This window comes from Oncorhynchus keta, chromosome 6 (assembly GCF_023373465.1).
Source record: "Oncorhynchus keta strain PuntledgeMale-10-30-2019 chromosome 6, Oket_V2, whole genome shotgun sequence".
NCBI lineage: Eukaryota > Metazoa > Chordata > Actinopteri > Salmoniformes > Salmonidae > Oncorhynchus > Oncorhynchus keta.
Genome location: NC_068426.1, coordinates 12971646 through 12986497, shown reverse-complemented (window position 1 = coordinate 12986497; position 14852 = coordinate 12971646).

The window sequence follows — 14852 nt, the reverse complement described above, 5'->3', positions numbered from 1 at the left end:
TCACTGCCCTGGGGCATTGGGATATTATTTTTTTAGAGGGAAGAGTGCCTCCTACTGGCCCTCCAACATCACATCCAGAATCATCTGGGACTGACCGGGAACTGACCAGGAAGTGACCAGGACCAAACCTGCTTAGCTTCAGAAGCAAGCCAGCAGTGGTATGCAGGGTGGTATGTTGCTGGCACGTACACATATTGGTATGTAAACATATTAAGTGGCATTGTTTAAAGTGGCTAGTGATACATTTTTTACATCAATTTTTCAATTAAAGTGGCTGGAGTTGAGTCAGTATGTTGGCAGCAGCCACTCAATGTTAGTGGTGGCTGTTTAACTGTCTGAGATGGAAGCTGTTTTTCAGTCTCTCTGTCCCTGCTTTGATGTACCTGTACTGACCTCGCCTTCTGGATGATAGCAGGGTGAACAGGCAGTGACATCGGGTGGTTGTTGTCCTTGATGATCTTTATGGCCTTCCTGTGACATCGGGTGGTGTAGGTGTCCTGGAGGGCAGGTAGTTTGCCCCCGGTGATGCGTTGTGCAGACCTCACTACCCTCTGGAGAGCCTTACGGTTGTGGGCGGAGCAGTTGCCGTACCAGGCGGTGATACAGCCCGACAGGATGCTCTCGATTGTGCATCTGTAAAAGTTTGTGATTGCTTTTGGTGACAAGCCAAATTTCTTCAGCCTCGCTGCTGCGCCTTCTTCACCACGCTGTCTGTGTGTGTGGACCAATTCAGTTTGTCTGTGATGTGTACGCCGAGGAACTTAAAACTTACTACCCTCTCCACTACTGTCCAGTCGATGTGGATATGGGGGTGCTCCCTCTTCTGTTTCCTGAAGTCCACGATCATCTCCTTTGTTTTGTTGACATTGAGTGTGAGGTTATTTTCCTGACACCACACTCCGAAGGCCCTCACCTCCTCCCTGTAGGCCGTCTCGTCATTGTTGGTAATCAAGCCTACCACTGTAGTGTCGTCTGCAAACTTGACGATTGAGTTGGAGGTGAGCATGGCCACGCAGTCGTGGGTGAGCAGGGAGTACAGGAGAGGGCTCAGAAGGCACCCTTGTGGGGCCCCAGTGTTGAGGATCAGCGGGGTTTAGATGTTGTTACCTACCCTCACCACCTGGGCGCGGCCCGTCAGGAAGTCCAGTACCCAGTTGCACAGGGCGGGGTCGAGACCCAGGATCTCGAGCTTGATGAGGAGCATGGAGGGTACTATGGTGTTAAATGCCGAGCTGTAGTCGATGAACAGCATTCTCACATAGGTATTCCTCTTGTCCAGATGGGTTAGGGCAGTGTGGTTGTGATTGCGTCGTCTGTAGGGTATTGGGGCGGTAAGAAAATTGGAGTGGGTCTCGGGTGTCAGGTAGGGTGGAGGTGATATGGTCCTTGACTAGTTTCTCAAAGCACTTCATGATGACGGAAGTGAGTGCTACGGGGCCGTAGTCACTTAGCTCAGTTTCCTTAGCTTTCTTGGGAACAGGAACAATGGTGGCCCACTTGACGCATGAGGGATCAGCAGACTGGGATAAGGATTGATTGAATATGTCCTTAAACACACCAGCCAGCTGGTCTGCGCATGCTCTGAGGGCGCGGCTGGGGATGCCGTCTGGGCCTGCAGCCTTGCGAGGGTTAACACGTTTAAATGTTTTACTCACATCGGCTGCAGTGAAGGAGAGCCCGCAGGTTTTGGTAGTGGGCCGTGTCATTGGCACTGTATTGTCCTCAAAGCGAGCAAATAAGCTGGGAGCAAGACATCCTGGTCCGCGACGGGCTGGTTTTCTTTTTGTAATCCGTGATTGACTGTAGACCCTACCACATACCTCTTGTGTCTAAGCCGTTGAATTGCGACTCTACTTTGTCTCTATACTGAAGCTGTACCTGCCAGGGCCCTGCGAGAGGAACACATGTGACCTTAAGACCTGTAATAAACACAGATTGACAATAGCGTCATATTTTACACATTCTGACATTATTGACATTCCGCAACTGTTTTACAGAACAATAACGCTACAATGATGTTTAGACCGGCTCACCAGTGGAGTAGTGTGGTCATCCTCGTCAGACTCTGACAGGTTGGACATGTCAGTGGTGCTCCAGGCCTCTGGACCCCTCAAAGATGTCCACTGAGTGGGAGGTGTCAGGCCAACCTACGTTTGACAGACAGAACCTCTAAAATACAACCACCTCACATGGCAAAGGCCTCACTACTTAAAAAATCAAATCAGATCAAATTGTATTTGTCACATACACATGGTTAGCAGATGTTAATGCGAGTGTAGCGAAATGCTTGTGCTTCTAGTTCCGACAATGCAGTAATAACCAACAAGTAATATAGCTAACAATTCCAAAACTACTACCTTATAGACTGAAGTGTAAGTGTCACTTATACTAGACACTTTCAAAACAATTCATATAGAATACCTTTCCACTGACTACACAAACTAAATTCCACTGTAACATGCTGGAGTTTCCAGTTTAAAAACCTCACGAACAGGCCCGTCTTATAGACATAGAGTATGCTCTACTACTAAAGTGAGTTGGTGTGACAAAATGGCTGCTGTTTCCCACGCTGACTCACTGCATCTGTTATTGTGCCAGGGTTGGGGGGGGAGAAGACCACGGGGTCTGTGAGGACGGGGCTGGTGCGTCCTAACGATGCGGCCTCCTCCGTGCTTAGGGACTGGTCTGGGATATTACTGTGAGGAAGGACATCAAAACAACCTGAAGAGCCAGTGATCTACCCGGGACTCCTTGACATGCACACCGTCGTACGAGCCGGATGGTCCTGAGTTGCAAAGGAATGGGGGAAAAAAACAATATCCACATGTGCACAGGTTTGGCCTCAGGCACAGTTTCAATGCTTTGTTTCATTGTTCCCCTCTACCAGGGACTGATAAAAGGGACTTTAAAACTCCCGGTAGTTTAACCAAACTACTAGCATGCAGACAGCATGCAGAAAGACACCACAATAGAGGACATGAGGAACAAACACCCAATGTGGAAGATGACAGACAAGTAGATCCAAAGTAGAAATCTTGGTTGGTGAGTATTTTCCTGATCTCTGTGAGCCAGGCAATCTTGATCTGGACTGTCGGGGCCTGGGGAACACAATCACAGGGAACAGTACTGTGTGGGTCAGTGAGTCAAGAAGACCAGATAGAGACCACTTTGTCACTTGCCAAATCCCAGACGAGACAGAGCACAAGATAATCAAAATCAAATGATCACTGATCTGGCCCTCACCTGAACAACATACAACTCCTCTCTGCCACTGTACCAGAGCTCAAACTTTCCCACATCTCATTTGATGTTCTCTGTGATCCCAACAGCACTCATCTGCAGAGAAAACACAATTAACCATTGAAAGCATAATGATTGTCCCTCAATAAAATTCAACATGTGGGTTCATATGATAAGATCAGCAGTACTAGTAGTGCTCTCCCAGAGTTACCTTCAGGCAGCGCTCGAAGCTGTAGAAGTCGTGGTCCTCTCCATGCTCCTCACGGCGCTTGCCGAAGAGCAGAGTGTGCTCATGTAGGAGGAGGTGCTTCTGCATGGGCTTGAAGCTGGTCAGCTCCTTCATCTGCGTGGGGCCCCTCTTATGGCTGATCCACACACTGAAGGAGCCCTGCCTCAGCACCCGCCACAGGTCCCTCAGCTCGCCCTGGGGACGCAGCCAGACACAACACAACCCAGCATGGTGGGATATGGTAGGACACAATTATTACAAAGTTCACTCATATGGTCTCTCACTCACTCACACCCTACCTCATACCTTGTGATGGTGGTCTGGTACATGGAGTATTTGACAGACTTGAGGAGATCCCACATGGCCTCTAGTGCCCCCTGCAGCTCAAATATATATTCACTGTCCACACTGTGCTTCTACAGCTCCTGTTGGGAAAGACAGGAGCCCAGAGGTCCAATGTGTTACCAAGGCAATGTCACAATGTTAAAACTCATACATGAACCATCTAAGTCAAGATGTTGTTGGCTGAGCCCAAGCCCGTCTGTACCTTCAGTAGCAGCTGGCACTTAGTCAGCCTCTGGACTGGCTGTCGGCGGTATGAGTCCAACCCCAGTTTGTGCTCCAGCTTTTTCTCACACTCCTGCAAAGGATGGAGACGGAAACAGTGGCGACCTATGCCTGTTTTGTATGTTACTTTGGCATGAATACGTGTCACATATCAGTTTGCAAACCATGTAAATTTAAAATAATAATAATAATAACTGAGTTAATAAAGCAGCATACAAACATGGTCTTTTTTTTGCTTTCTGAAGCAAGGCAGCTCCAAAATGCAGGTGTTTCAGTCTAGATCAGTGCTTTCTATGGTGGTGGGGAAGCCAGCGGAAAATATGAAGCGTAGGGGTTGGTAATGTTCTTTAGTTGCGCCGTGATTGGCTCAGTGTTCTGTCACTCATGGGAACACTACGTCACCACAAAATCTACAGAGAGAGCTCGAAAATTCAAGCCCCTTGGGTGCTGCCATAGAGTTACATTAGAAGTGCCCATCCAAGAAGGCTCAAGGTCATTGGCCACAGATAAAATGATGTCAAATCACGTTATATCTACCGTAGCTTTGATTGGACGGATCATGTCAACGTCATACTTTCAAAATCTCAGCTAGGAAGCTAGACAATTAGTCATCATCATGAATCACATCCACAATCTACTGCAAATCCTTTTCAATCGTTGTCATATGAAGATAAATTATAGATAAAACGTATTGGTGCAAATCAGCCATTGGACATAAACATTAGACAACAAGTTGGAAATTGCAAATTCAACAATGAATGGTTTGGAAGGAATCAGTGGCTAACTGCAAGCTTTGCAAAGCAAAGCCTACTATCCAGTGGAGTGGGTGTGTGGTCCAAGTCTGGGTTTAAAGGTCTCTTTTACAAGCTTAAAAGGATAAACATTCAAAAGAAAAGTTCAAACAGAAAAGTTTGAATACATTGGCCATGCTGTCAATCCAGGATGACTTCTGTCGTGTTCAAGACAACTGGAAACTTGGAACTGGTAAATCTCATACTTCAGTGAGTTCAAGACAACTGGAAACTTGGAACTGGTAAATCTCAGACTTCAGTGAGTTCAAGACAACTGGAAACTTGGAACTGGTAAATCTCAGACTTCAGTGAGTTCAAGACAACTGGAAACTTGGAACTGGTAAATCTCAGACTTCAGTGAGTTCAAGACAACTGGGAAAATAAGCTTTGAACGGTCATCCAACTCAGAAAACTCGGAATTCCAAGTCGGAAACTCGGGCCTCTTTTTAGATCTCCGACCTGAAGATCACTGACGTCAGTGATCGTCAGGGATCACTGAGTTCCCAGTTGTCTTGAAAGCACCATAAATCGAGAGAATGACAGACTTTGATGACAAAGATTGATTGCAAAATTTGCCCACAAGGACTGCCGTGCCACCTTCCTGTTCAAGTGAGCACAGCACAACAAGATGAGTCCAAAAATGGCTGGATCAATGATGTAATATGCCAGGAAGATATGTATACTGTAGCTAAGAAAGTAATACTAAGTGTATGTTGTGTAGTAAGCTGTGCCTCACCCTAATCATTTGGTCCCTTTCCCCCTCATAATTTAGTCTACTGTTCTGACTTGGTGGTGCACATGTAGACTATAGCCTGTTTTGGAGAAATGTAATCATTGAATATTGTAGGAGCTTTCATTATCTGTTTATATGCCATTTATTTATCCTACGGTTCTGACTTGGTGTACAGGGAGAAAACTGTAAGAACGGCCCATGTTCTGAATTCTGTCGCTGTACATTTCAAAAGTGCTGAACAAATAGTTATATTGACTACATCCGTCCTAGCTCACTCATTAATGTCTTAATCGAAATTATGGATTGCCTCTTATCCATTTGTCGTACCCTTATGCCGTAGTTTGTACATCTCAATTGTCAGTAGAAACCACATTTGTTTAAGCAAGTCAGCCATATCAGCTATGTTTTTTTTAAGGCAGTTAATGAGGCTATATGAACTGTTTCGCTGCCAGACAAGGCTCCGCTGATAGCCAGGTGTAGTAGTTGTAAGGATTCACTCCATTGTGCTGAATAGAAAGCTCTGATGTTGGGACAGCTTTATGTTGGCCCTAACAGTTTGTGGGCACTGTTTGTCACCATTATAGTGCAATTAATGTATTGTTTGTGTTGTGTTGTGGCTTTGCTGGCATGCCCCACCGAGATTTACACGTTACAATCGCCACTGGATGGAAAGATTGAAGAAATGTCTCAAATTTATCCAGAAGACACACATTTGTCAAATCTATAACTTAAAATAAAAAATAAATAAACATTTTATCAATAGATGAAAGGGTATTTAAAAGCAGAAAGTAAGTAGGAGTACATCTCTGGTCAATAAAAAAGCTTGACAGTGCACTTAGCGAGAGTACCTGGATGAATGGCCAAGCAGAGCACTGTCTCCATAGCAACTCAGATTGTGGCTTGTTCTGACAGTAGCGCTCATACACCTGAAACTTTTCTTTCTGAAATGACAGAGAAATCTCAATAGCATGTCTGTAGATGGTTATAGTGGTCTCTGGCTGATGACCTCATACCACATGCTGACAGTGGGTCAGAGAGGGGTGATCACAAGCTTGCTCACCCGTTGTAGAAAGCAGGCTCCAACCCTCTCATGAGTTTCCAGGCACTCCTCCAAGTCCTGGAGGAAGGTCCTGCAGAAAGGAGGAGGGGCGGACATGGCAGGCTTAACTTCAATCAATACACTATTCACTGCAAAAAATGAGTCAGAGCTTCTCTGTGTGTGTGTGTGTGTGTGTGTGTGTGTGTGTGTGTGTGTGTGTGTGTGTGTGTGTGTGTGTGTGTGTGTGTGTGTGTGTGTGTGTGTGTGTGTGTGTGTGTGTGTGTGTGTGTGTGTGTGTGTGTGTGTGTGTGTGTGTGTGCGTGCGTGCGAGAGAGACAGAGAAATAAAGAGTATATCTGTGTGTTTTGTGTGTACATCCTTGCCTGCTGTCGAATTTGTAGATCTCTGGCATATTTCCAAAGAGAACAGGGTTATCCATCTCCACTCTATAACCCTAGAGAAATGGAGACTGGGTTTTTATCCTGTACCCTTTGGGATGGGTTGTGTGTCTGTGCAACTGTCAAATGAAACACCTTACCAGCAAGAGAAAAAGCAGCTACTCAACATAGAACCTCTCTGTCTCAATAAACTCTTTCATTATGTGTCTGAAGACACAGAGCACAGTCAGCAAGATGCACAGAGAGAAAGAGCGAGTCAGATAAGCACCAGTAATGTGAATTGCTTTATTAAATTAAATGATGTGACCCTGATGAAACATTCTAGGCAGATAACAGACAGATAAACAGGTGTTGAAACCAAACTGGAGTCGGACTGTACATGCAGACTAATGTTGAGTGGGGTGGGATGCTGTTTCACCGTTTCAGCTGGTCTGGGCTCTCCTCTCCTCTCTGGCTGTAGGAGAGACAGTTGCGGTTCTCCTCATGATCATGCAGCACCTCTATCTGGAGAGGAGAGACCGGAGAGAACACAAGTATTGTGTCAGCATGGAGTTTAGTCAACATGACAAGCTGATGAATGATAAACCTCTCTAGAGCACATAGACCAAGTGGAGGACAGACAAAAATATATTATACCACATTGGAAAAAATGCTAATACTATTCACATCAAGATCAAATCAAATCAAATGTATTTGTCACATACACATGGTTAGCAGATGTTAATGCGAGTGTAGAGAAATGCTTGTGCTTCTAGTTCCGACCATGCAGTAATAACTAACAAGTAATCTAACCATTTCACAATAACTACCTTATACACACAAGTGTAAAGGAATGAATAAGAATATGTACAAAAAAATATATGGATCAATGATGGCCGAACTGCATAGGCAAGATACAATAGATGGTATAGAGTACAGTATATACATATGATGGAGACAGTTGGGAAGAGCTGGCAACAGTAGGTTGTTGATAATGATAGTACAAGCTTGTGTTGGTTATAGTTTTACAGTAGTTGCATTGTAGTAATGATGATATAAATATGTCATGTTTGCCTTGTTGGCAGTTACAGAATGTTATCGTCATACAAAAGAGCTTTGGGATGAAATGACAGTGATAATGGGATGAAATGGCAGTGATAATGGGATGAAATGGTACTGTAAGGGCACAAGGCGAGACCTAGATGCAGACACAGGAGGCAGATGGTTACAGTCCAAGATGTTTATTAACAATCCAAAAGGGAATAGGCAAGAGAATGGTCGTGGACAGGCAAAAGGTCAAAACCAGATCAGAGTCCAGGAGGTACAGAGTGGCAGGCAGGCTCGAGGTCAGGGCAGGCAGAATGGTCAGGCAGGTGGGAATGGAGTCTAGAAAAACAGGCAAAGGTCAAAACCAGTTCAGAGTCCAGGAGGTACAGAGTGGCAGGCAGGCTCGAGGTCAGGGCAGGCAGAATGGTTAGGCAGGCGGGATTGGAGTCTAGAAAAACAGGCAAAGGTCAAAACCGGGAGGACTAGTAAAAGAGAATAGAAAAGCAGGAGCACGGGGAAAACACGCTGGTTGACTTGAACATACAAGACGAACTGGCAGAGAGAGACAGGAAACACAGTATCCCTGGGGAAAATAAGCGACACCTGGAGGGGGTGGAGACAATCACAAGGACAGGTGAAACAGATCAGGCCGTGACAGGTTCAGTGATAATGGGATGAAATGATCCAGTGATAATGGGATGAAATGATCCAGTGATAATGAGATGAAATAATACTGTATGGCTTGGAGCCAGACAGGGTGGAAAAGTGACTGATACCCAAGCAAAAACTATGGAGCAGGGATGTATACCTGTAGCGGAGGACCTCAGGGCTTTGGCTCAGACACCACTGTGCCTCCTCCTGGAGTTGCTCTATATCCTGTAGCGGAGGACCTCAGGGCTTTGGCTCAGACACCACTGTGCCTCCTCCTGGAGTTGCTCTATATCCTGTAGCGGAGGACCTCAGGGCTTTGGCTCAGACACCACTGTGCCTCCTCCTGGAGTTGCTCTATATCCTGTAGCGGAGGACCTCAGGGCTTTGGCTCAGACACCACTGTGCCTCCTCCTGGAGTTGCTCTATATCCTGTAGCGGAGGACCTCAGGGCTTTGGCTCAGACACCACTGTGCCTCCTCCTGGAGTTGCTCTATATCCTGTAGCGGAGGACCTCAGGGCTTTGGCTCAGACACCACTGTGCCTCCTCCTGGAGTTGCTCTATATCCTGCAGCGCTGCCTGCGCACCCTCCTTGGACTGGAACTTATCTACCAGCTGATTGGCTAAGAAGGCAGACAAAAAGGCATGGGAGCATGATACACTGACCGTTACACACTGCAGGCTTCATGAGTGGACATGGAGAGGTGTGTGTGTGTGTGTGTGTGTGTGTGTGTGTGTGTGTGTGTGTGTGTGTGTGTGTGTGTGTGTGTGTGTGTGTGTGTGTGTGTGTGCGTGCGTGCGTGCGTGCGTGCGTGCGTGCGTGCGTGCGTGCGTGCGTGTGTGTGTGTGTGTGTACCACCTCCAGACGCAGCAGCCGGTGGCATATGCGGGTGTGGGCAGCCCGTTTGGCTTGGATGGCGGTGGTCAGCACGTCTCAGTGGTGTCGCAGCTCGTTACAGCGCTGGTTGATCAGGGCCAGAGCGTAGTGGTGATTGGTGGCCAGCTGGTGGCCGAGCAGGATGATGATCTGGGCACAGCCCATCTCCTCCTGACAGCCACCACAATCACTAAACCCCATCCTACTGTACCTGTCTGGAGAAGTTTATGTTTCTCTGGCAGAAACTGTCATCTAATGAAGATGTACTAGATCAAGGTAAAGTGTGAGGCTAGTTTCTGTAGTGGGACCATGACCTGTGCGTGGGTAGTTTCTGTAGTGGGACCATGACCTGTGCGTGGGTAGTTTCTGTAGTGGGACCATGACCTGTGCGTGGGTAGTTTCTGTAGTGGGACCATGACCTGTGCGTGGGTAGTTTCTGTAGTGGGACCATGACCTGTGCGTGGGTAGTTTCTGTAGTGGGACCATGACCTGTGCGTGGGTAGTTTCTGTAGTGGGACCATGACCTGTGCTCGGGTGTCCAGTGACTCCAGTGTTTTCAGTAGCTGTTCTGTCTGGACTACAGTCCCGCCCACTGCAGTGACCTCCTTCTCCTGACCAATCAGCTGGTCCAGTGTCTCCTCAATTTGAACAACAGCAAAAAGGAAGTTACTACTTTTAACACTAAATGTTATTTCTGCTTGTCGTAGTTGTGCCAGAAGTCTGAGGGAAACAGATGGAACACAAGCTACAGGTGAACACTTAAATCTTTCAAAACAAGAATCCCTCCAGAACCGCATGACTGCTATTATGAAGATAACCTGAGATCAAAATATACTACACACCAATGTAAAGACACACTTTATTATTATTTTTAAAGTACACCTGAAGAATGAAATTATTGTTATGTTGTGTCATTAATATGTGAAAACCAATAAATAAATACAAATAGATATAATACAAGTTTATTGTACCTCTGTACTGTATTCCAGTCCTGTTAGATATCTCTGTCCTCCTGGCCATCGGCCTCTAGGTTGGAGAGCAGGTGACGGCCCTCCCTCATCACTGACCTGATGTCATCTTGCAAATAATTGTTATTCCACAAAATCACAGGATCTCTTGCCTCTATATCGCTACCGTTTCCTCTCGGGTAGCCCGAAAATTGGGTTGGAATTACAGAGAGCCCAATGCAGATAAGTCGAAAGAGAAGCAGGAATTGGGGTGAGTAACTTCCGATCTGATGTTCAAGAGTTCTCAAATCAAATCAAATTGTATTTGTCACATACACATGGTTAGCAGATGTTAATGCGAGTGTAGCGAAATGCTTGTGCTTCTAGTTCCGACAATGCAGTAATAATCAATGAGTAATCTAACCTAACAATTCCACAACTACTACCTTATACACACAAGTGTAAAGGGATAAAGAATATGTACATAAAGATATATGAATGAGTGATGGTACAGAACGGCATAGGCAAGATGCAGTAGATGGTATAGAGTACAGTATAAACATATGAGATGAGTAATGTAGGGTATATAAACATAAAGTGGCATTGTTTAAAGTGGCTAGTGATACATGTAATACATAAGATGACAAGATGCAGTAGATGATATAGAGTACAGTATATACATATACATATGAGATGAGTAATGTAGGGTATGTAAACATTATATTAAGTGGCATTGTTTAAAGTGGCTAGTGATACATTTTTTACATCAATTTCCATTATTAAAGTGGCTGGAGTTGAGTCAGTATGTTGGCAGCAACTGGGCTATATCCTTTACCGTCACAGCAAATCTCTCAATAGTCTGAAGAGGGAGACAAACAGTAATGCATTTATGTCTCTTACCAAAAACCCTCATTTGTTATGTATTCTGTTACATTGCAAATCTAGGCTGCCTTGCTGCGTAATTGTGTACACGTTGTTGATGTGGACAGTATTCCAAAATACCAGGTCTGCCTATAATCGCTGTGTTGCTGTAGGTGACTGTTCACAGCCCGGTACGTCCTGTGCCAGCCCCCCGCACTTGCCGTGTGAAGGTTGTCATCTGTCCAGGACACTTTGTGCCAGCTTTACGCTCCAGACCTCCAGTGCGTCTCCGCAGCCTGGTACGCCCTGTGCCAGCTCCACGGTTCCCAGTCCGGAGCCTCCAGCGACGTCTCCTAGTCCAGAGCCTCCAGTGATGATCCAGGGCCTGGAGCCTCCAGTGATGATCCATGGCCCGGAGCATCCAGTGATGATCCATGACATGGAGCCTCCAGTGATGATCCATGGTCTAGAGCTTCCTGCGAGGGTTCCCAGTCCAGAGCCTCCTGCGAGGGTTCCCAGTCCGGAGCCACCTGCGAGGGTTCCCAGTCCGGAGCCTCCTGCGAGGGTTCCCAGTCCAGAGTCCCTGGCGATGATCCACAGTCCGGAGCCTCCGGCGACGATCCACGGTCCGGTTCATCTGGCGACGATCCACGGCCCGGTTCATCCGGCGATGATCCACGGTCCGGTTCCTCCGGCGATGATCCCCGCCACAGAGTCGCTACCGAAGCGGGCGGATCCACGAGCGGAGTGGGGTATACGTCCCACACCGGAGCTGCCACCGAGGCTAGACCCTTACTCTATACTGTAGAAACTACAATGTCCTACTGCAACAGCAGTAGAGGTCCTTAGACCCTTACTATATACTGTAGAAACTACAAAGTCCTACTTCAACAGCAGTAGAGGTCCTTAGACCCTTACTATATACTGTAGAAACTACAATGTCCTACTGCAACAGCAGTAGCGGTCCTTAGACCCTTACTATATACTGTAGAAACTACAATGTCCTACTGCAACAGCAGTAGAGGTCCTTAGACCCTTACTATACACTGTAGAAACTACAATGTCCTACTGCAACAGCAGTAGAGGTCCTTAGACCCTTACTATATACTGTAGAAACTACAATGTCCTACTGCAACAGCAGTAGAGGTCCTTAGACCCTTACTATATACTGTAGAAACTACAATGTCCTACTGCAACAGTAGAGGTCCTTAGACCCTTACTATATACTGTAGAAACTACAATGTCCTACTGCAACAGCAGTAGAGGTCCTTAGACCCTTACTATACACTGTAGAAACTACAATGTCCTACTGCAACAGCAGTAGAGGTCCTTAGACCCTTACTATATACTGTAGAAACTACAATGTCCTACTGCAACAGCAGTAGAGGTCCTTAGACCCTTACTATATACTGTAGAAACTACAATGTCCTACTGCAACAGTAGAGGACCTTAGACCCTTACTCTATACTGTAGAAACTACAATGTCCTACTGCAACAGTAGAGGTCCTTAGACCCTTACTATATACTGTAGAAACTACAATGTCCTACTGCAACAGTAGAGGACCTTAGACCCTTACTCTATACTGTAGAAACTACCATGTCCTACTGCAACAGCAGTAGAGGTCCTTAGACCCTTACTATATACTGTAGAAACTACAATGTCCTACTGCAACAGTAGAGGTCCTTAGAATCTTACTATATACTGTAGAAACTACAATGTCCTACTGCAACAGCAGTAGAGGTCCTTAGACCCTTACTATATACTGTAGAAACTACCATGTCCTACTGCAACAGCAGTAGAGGTCTTTAGACCCTTACTCTATACTGTAGAAACTGCAATGTCCTACTGCAACAGCAGTAGAGGTCCTTAGACCCTTACTATATACTGTAGAAACTACAATGTCCTACTGCAACAGTAGAGGTCCGTAGACCCTTACTATATACTGTAGAAACTACAATGTCCTACTGCAACAGCAGTAGAGGTCCTTAGACCCTTACTATATACTGTAGAAACTACAATGTCCTACTGCAACAGTAGAGGTCCTTAGACCCTTACTATATACTGTAGAAACTACAATGTCCTACTGCAACAGCAGTAGAGGTCCTTAGACCCTTACTCTATACTGTAGAAACTACAATGTCCTACTGCAACAGTAGAGGTCCTTAGACCCTTACTATATACTGTAGAAACTACAATGTCCTACTGCAACAGCAGTAGAGGTCCTTAGAATCTTACTATATACTGTAGAAACTACAATGTCCTACTGCAACAGTAGAGGACCTTAGACCCTTACTCTATACTGTAGAAACTACAATGTCCTACTGCAACAGTAGAGGTCCTTAGACCCTTACTATATACTGTAGAAACTACAATGTCCTACTGCAACAGTAGAGGACCTTAGACCCTTACTATATACTGTAGAAACTACCATGTCCTACTGCAACAGCAGTAGAGGTCCTTAGACCCTTACTATATACTGTAGAAACTACAATGTCCTACTGCAACAGTAGAGGTCCTTAGAATCTTACTATATACTGTAGAAACTACAATGTCCTACTGCAACAGCAGTAGAGGTCCTTAGACCCTTACTATATACTGTAGAAACTACAATGTCCTACTGCAACAGCAGTAGAGGTCTTTAGACCCTTACTCAATACTGTAGAAACTGCAATGTCCTACTGCAACAGCAGTAGAGGTCCTTAGACCCTTACTATATACTGTAGAAACTACAATGTCCTACTGCAACAGTAGAGGTCCTTAGACCCTTACTATATACTGTAGAAACTACAATGTCCTACTGCAACAGCAGTAGAGGTCCTTAGACCCTTACTATATACTGTAGAAACTACAATGTCCTACTGCAACAGTAGAGGTCCTTAGACCCTTACTATATACTGTAGAAACTACAATGTCCTACTGCAACAGCAGTAGAGGTCCTTAGACCCTTACTCTATACTGTAGAAACTACAATGTCCTACTGCAACAGTAGAGGTCCTTAGACCCTTACTATATACTGTAGAAACTACAATGTCCTACTGCAACAGTAGAGGTCCTTAGACCCTTACTATATACTGTAGAAACTACAATGTCCTACTGCAACAGTAGAGGTCCTTAGACCCTTACTCTATACTGTAGAAACTACCATGTCCTACTGCAACAGCAGTAGAGGTCCTTAGACCCTTACTATATACTGTAGAAACTACAATGTCCTACTGCAACAGTAGAGGTCCTTAGAATCTTACTATATACTGTAGAAACTACAAAGTCCTACTGCAACAGCAGTAGAGGTCCTTAGACCCTTACTATATACTGTAGAAACTACCATGTCCTACTGCAACAGCAGTAGAGGTCCTTAGACCCTTACTCTATACTGTAGAAACTACAATGTCCTACTGCAACAGTAGAGGTCCTTAGACCCTTACTATATACTGTAGAAACTACAATGTCCTACTGCAACAGTAGAGGACCTTAGACCCTTACTCTATACTGTAGAA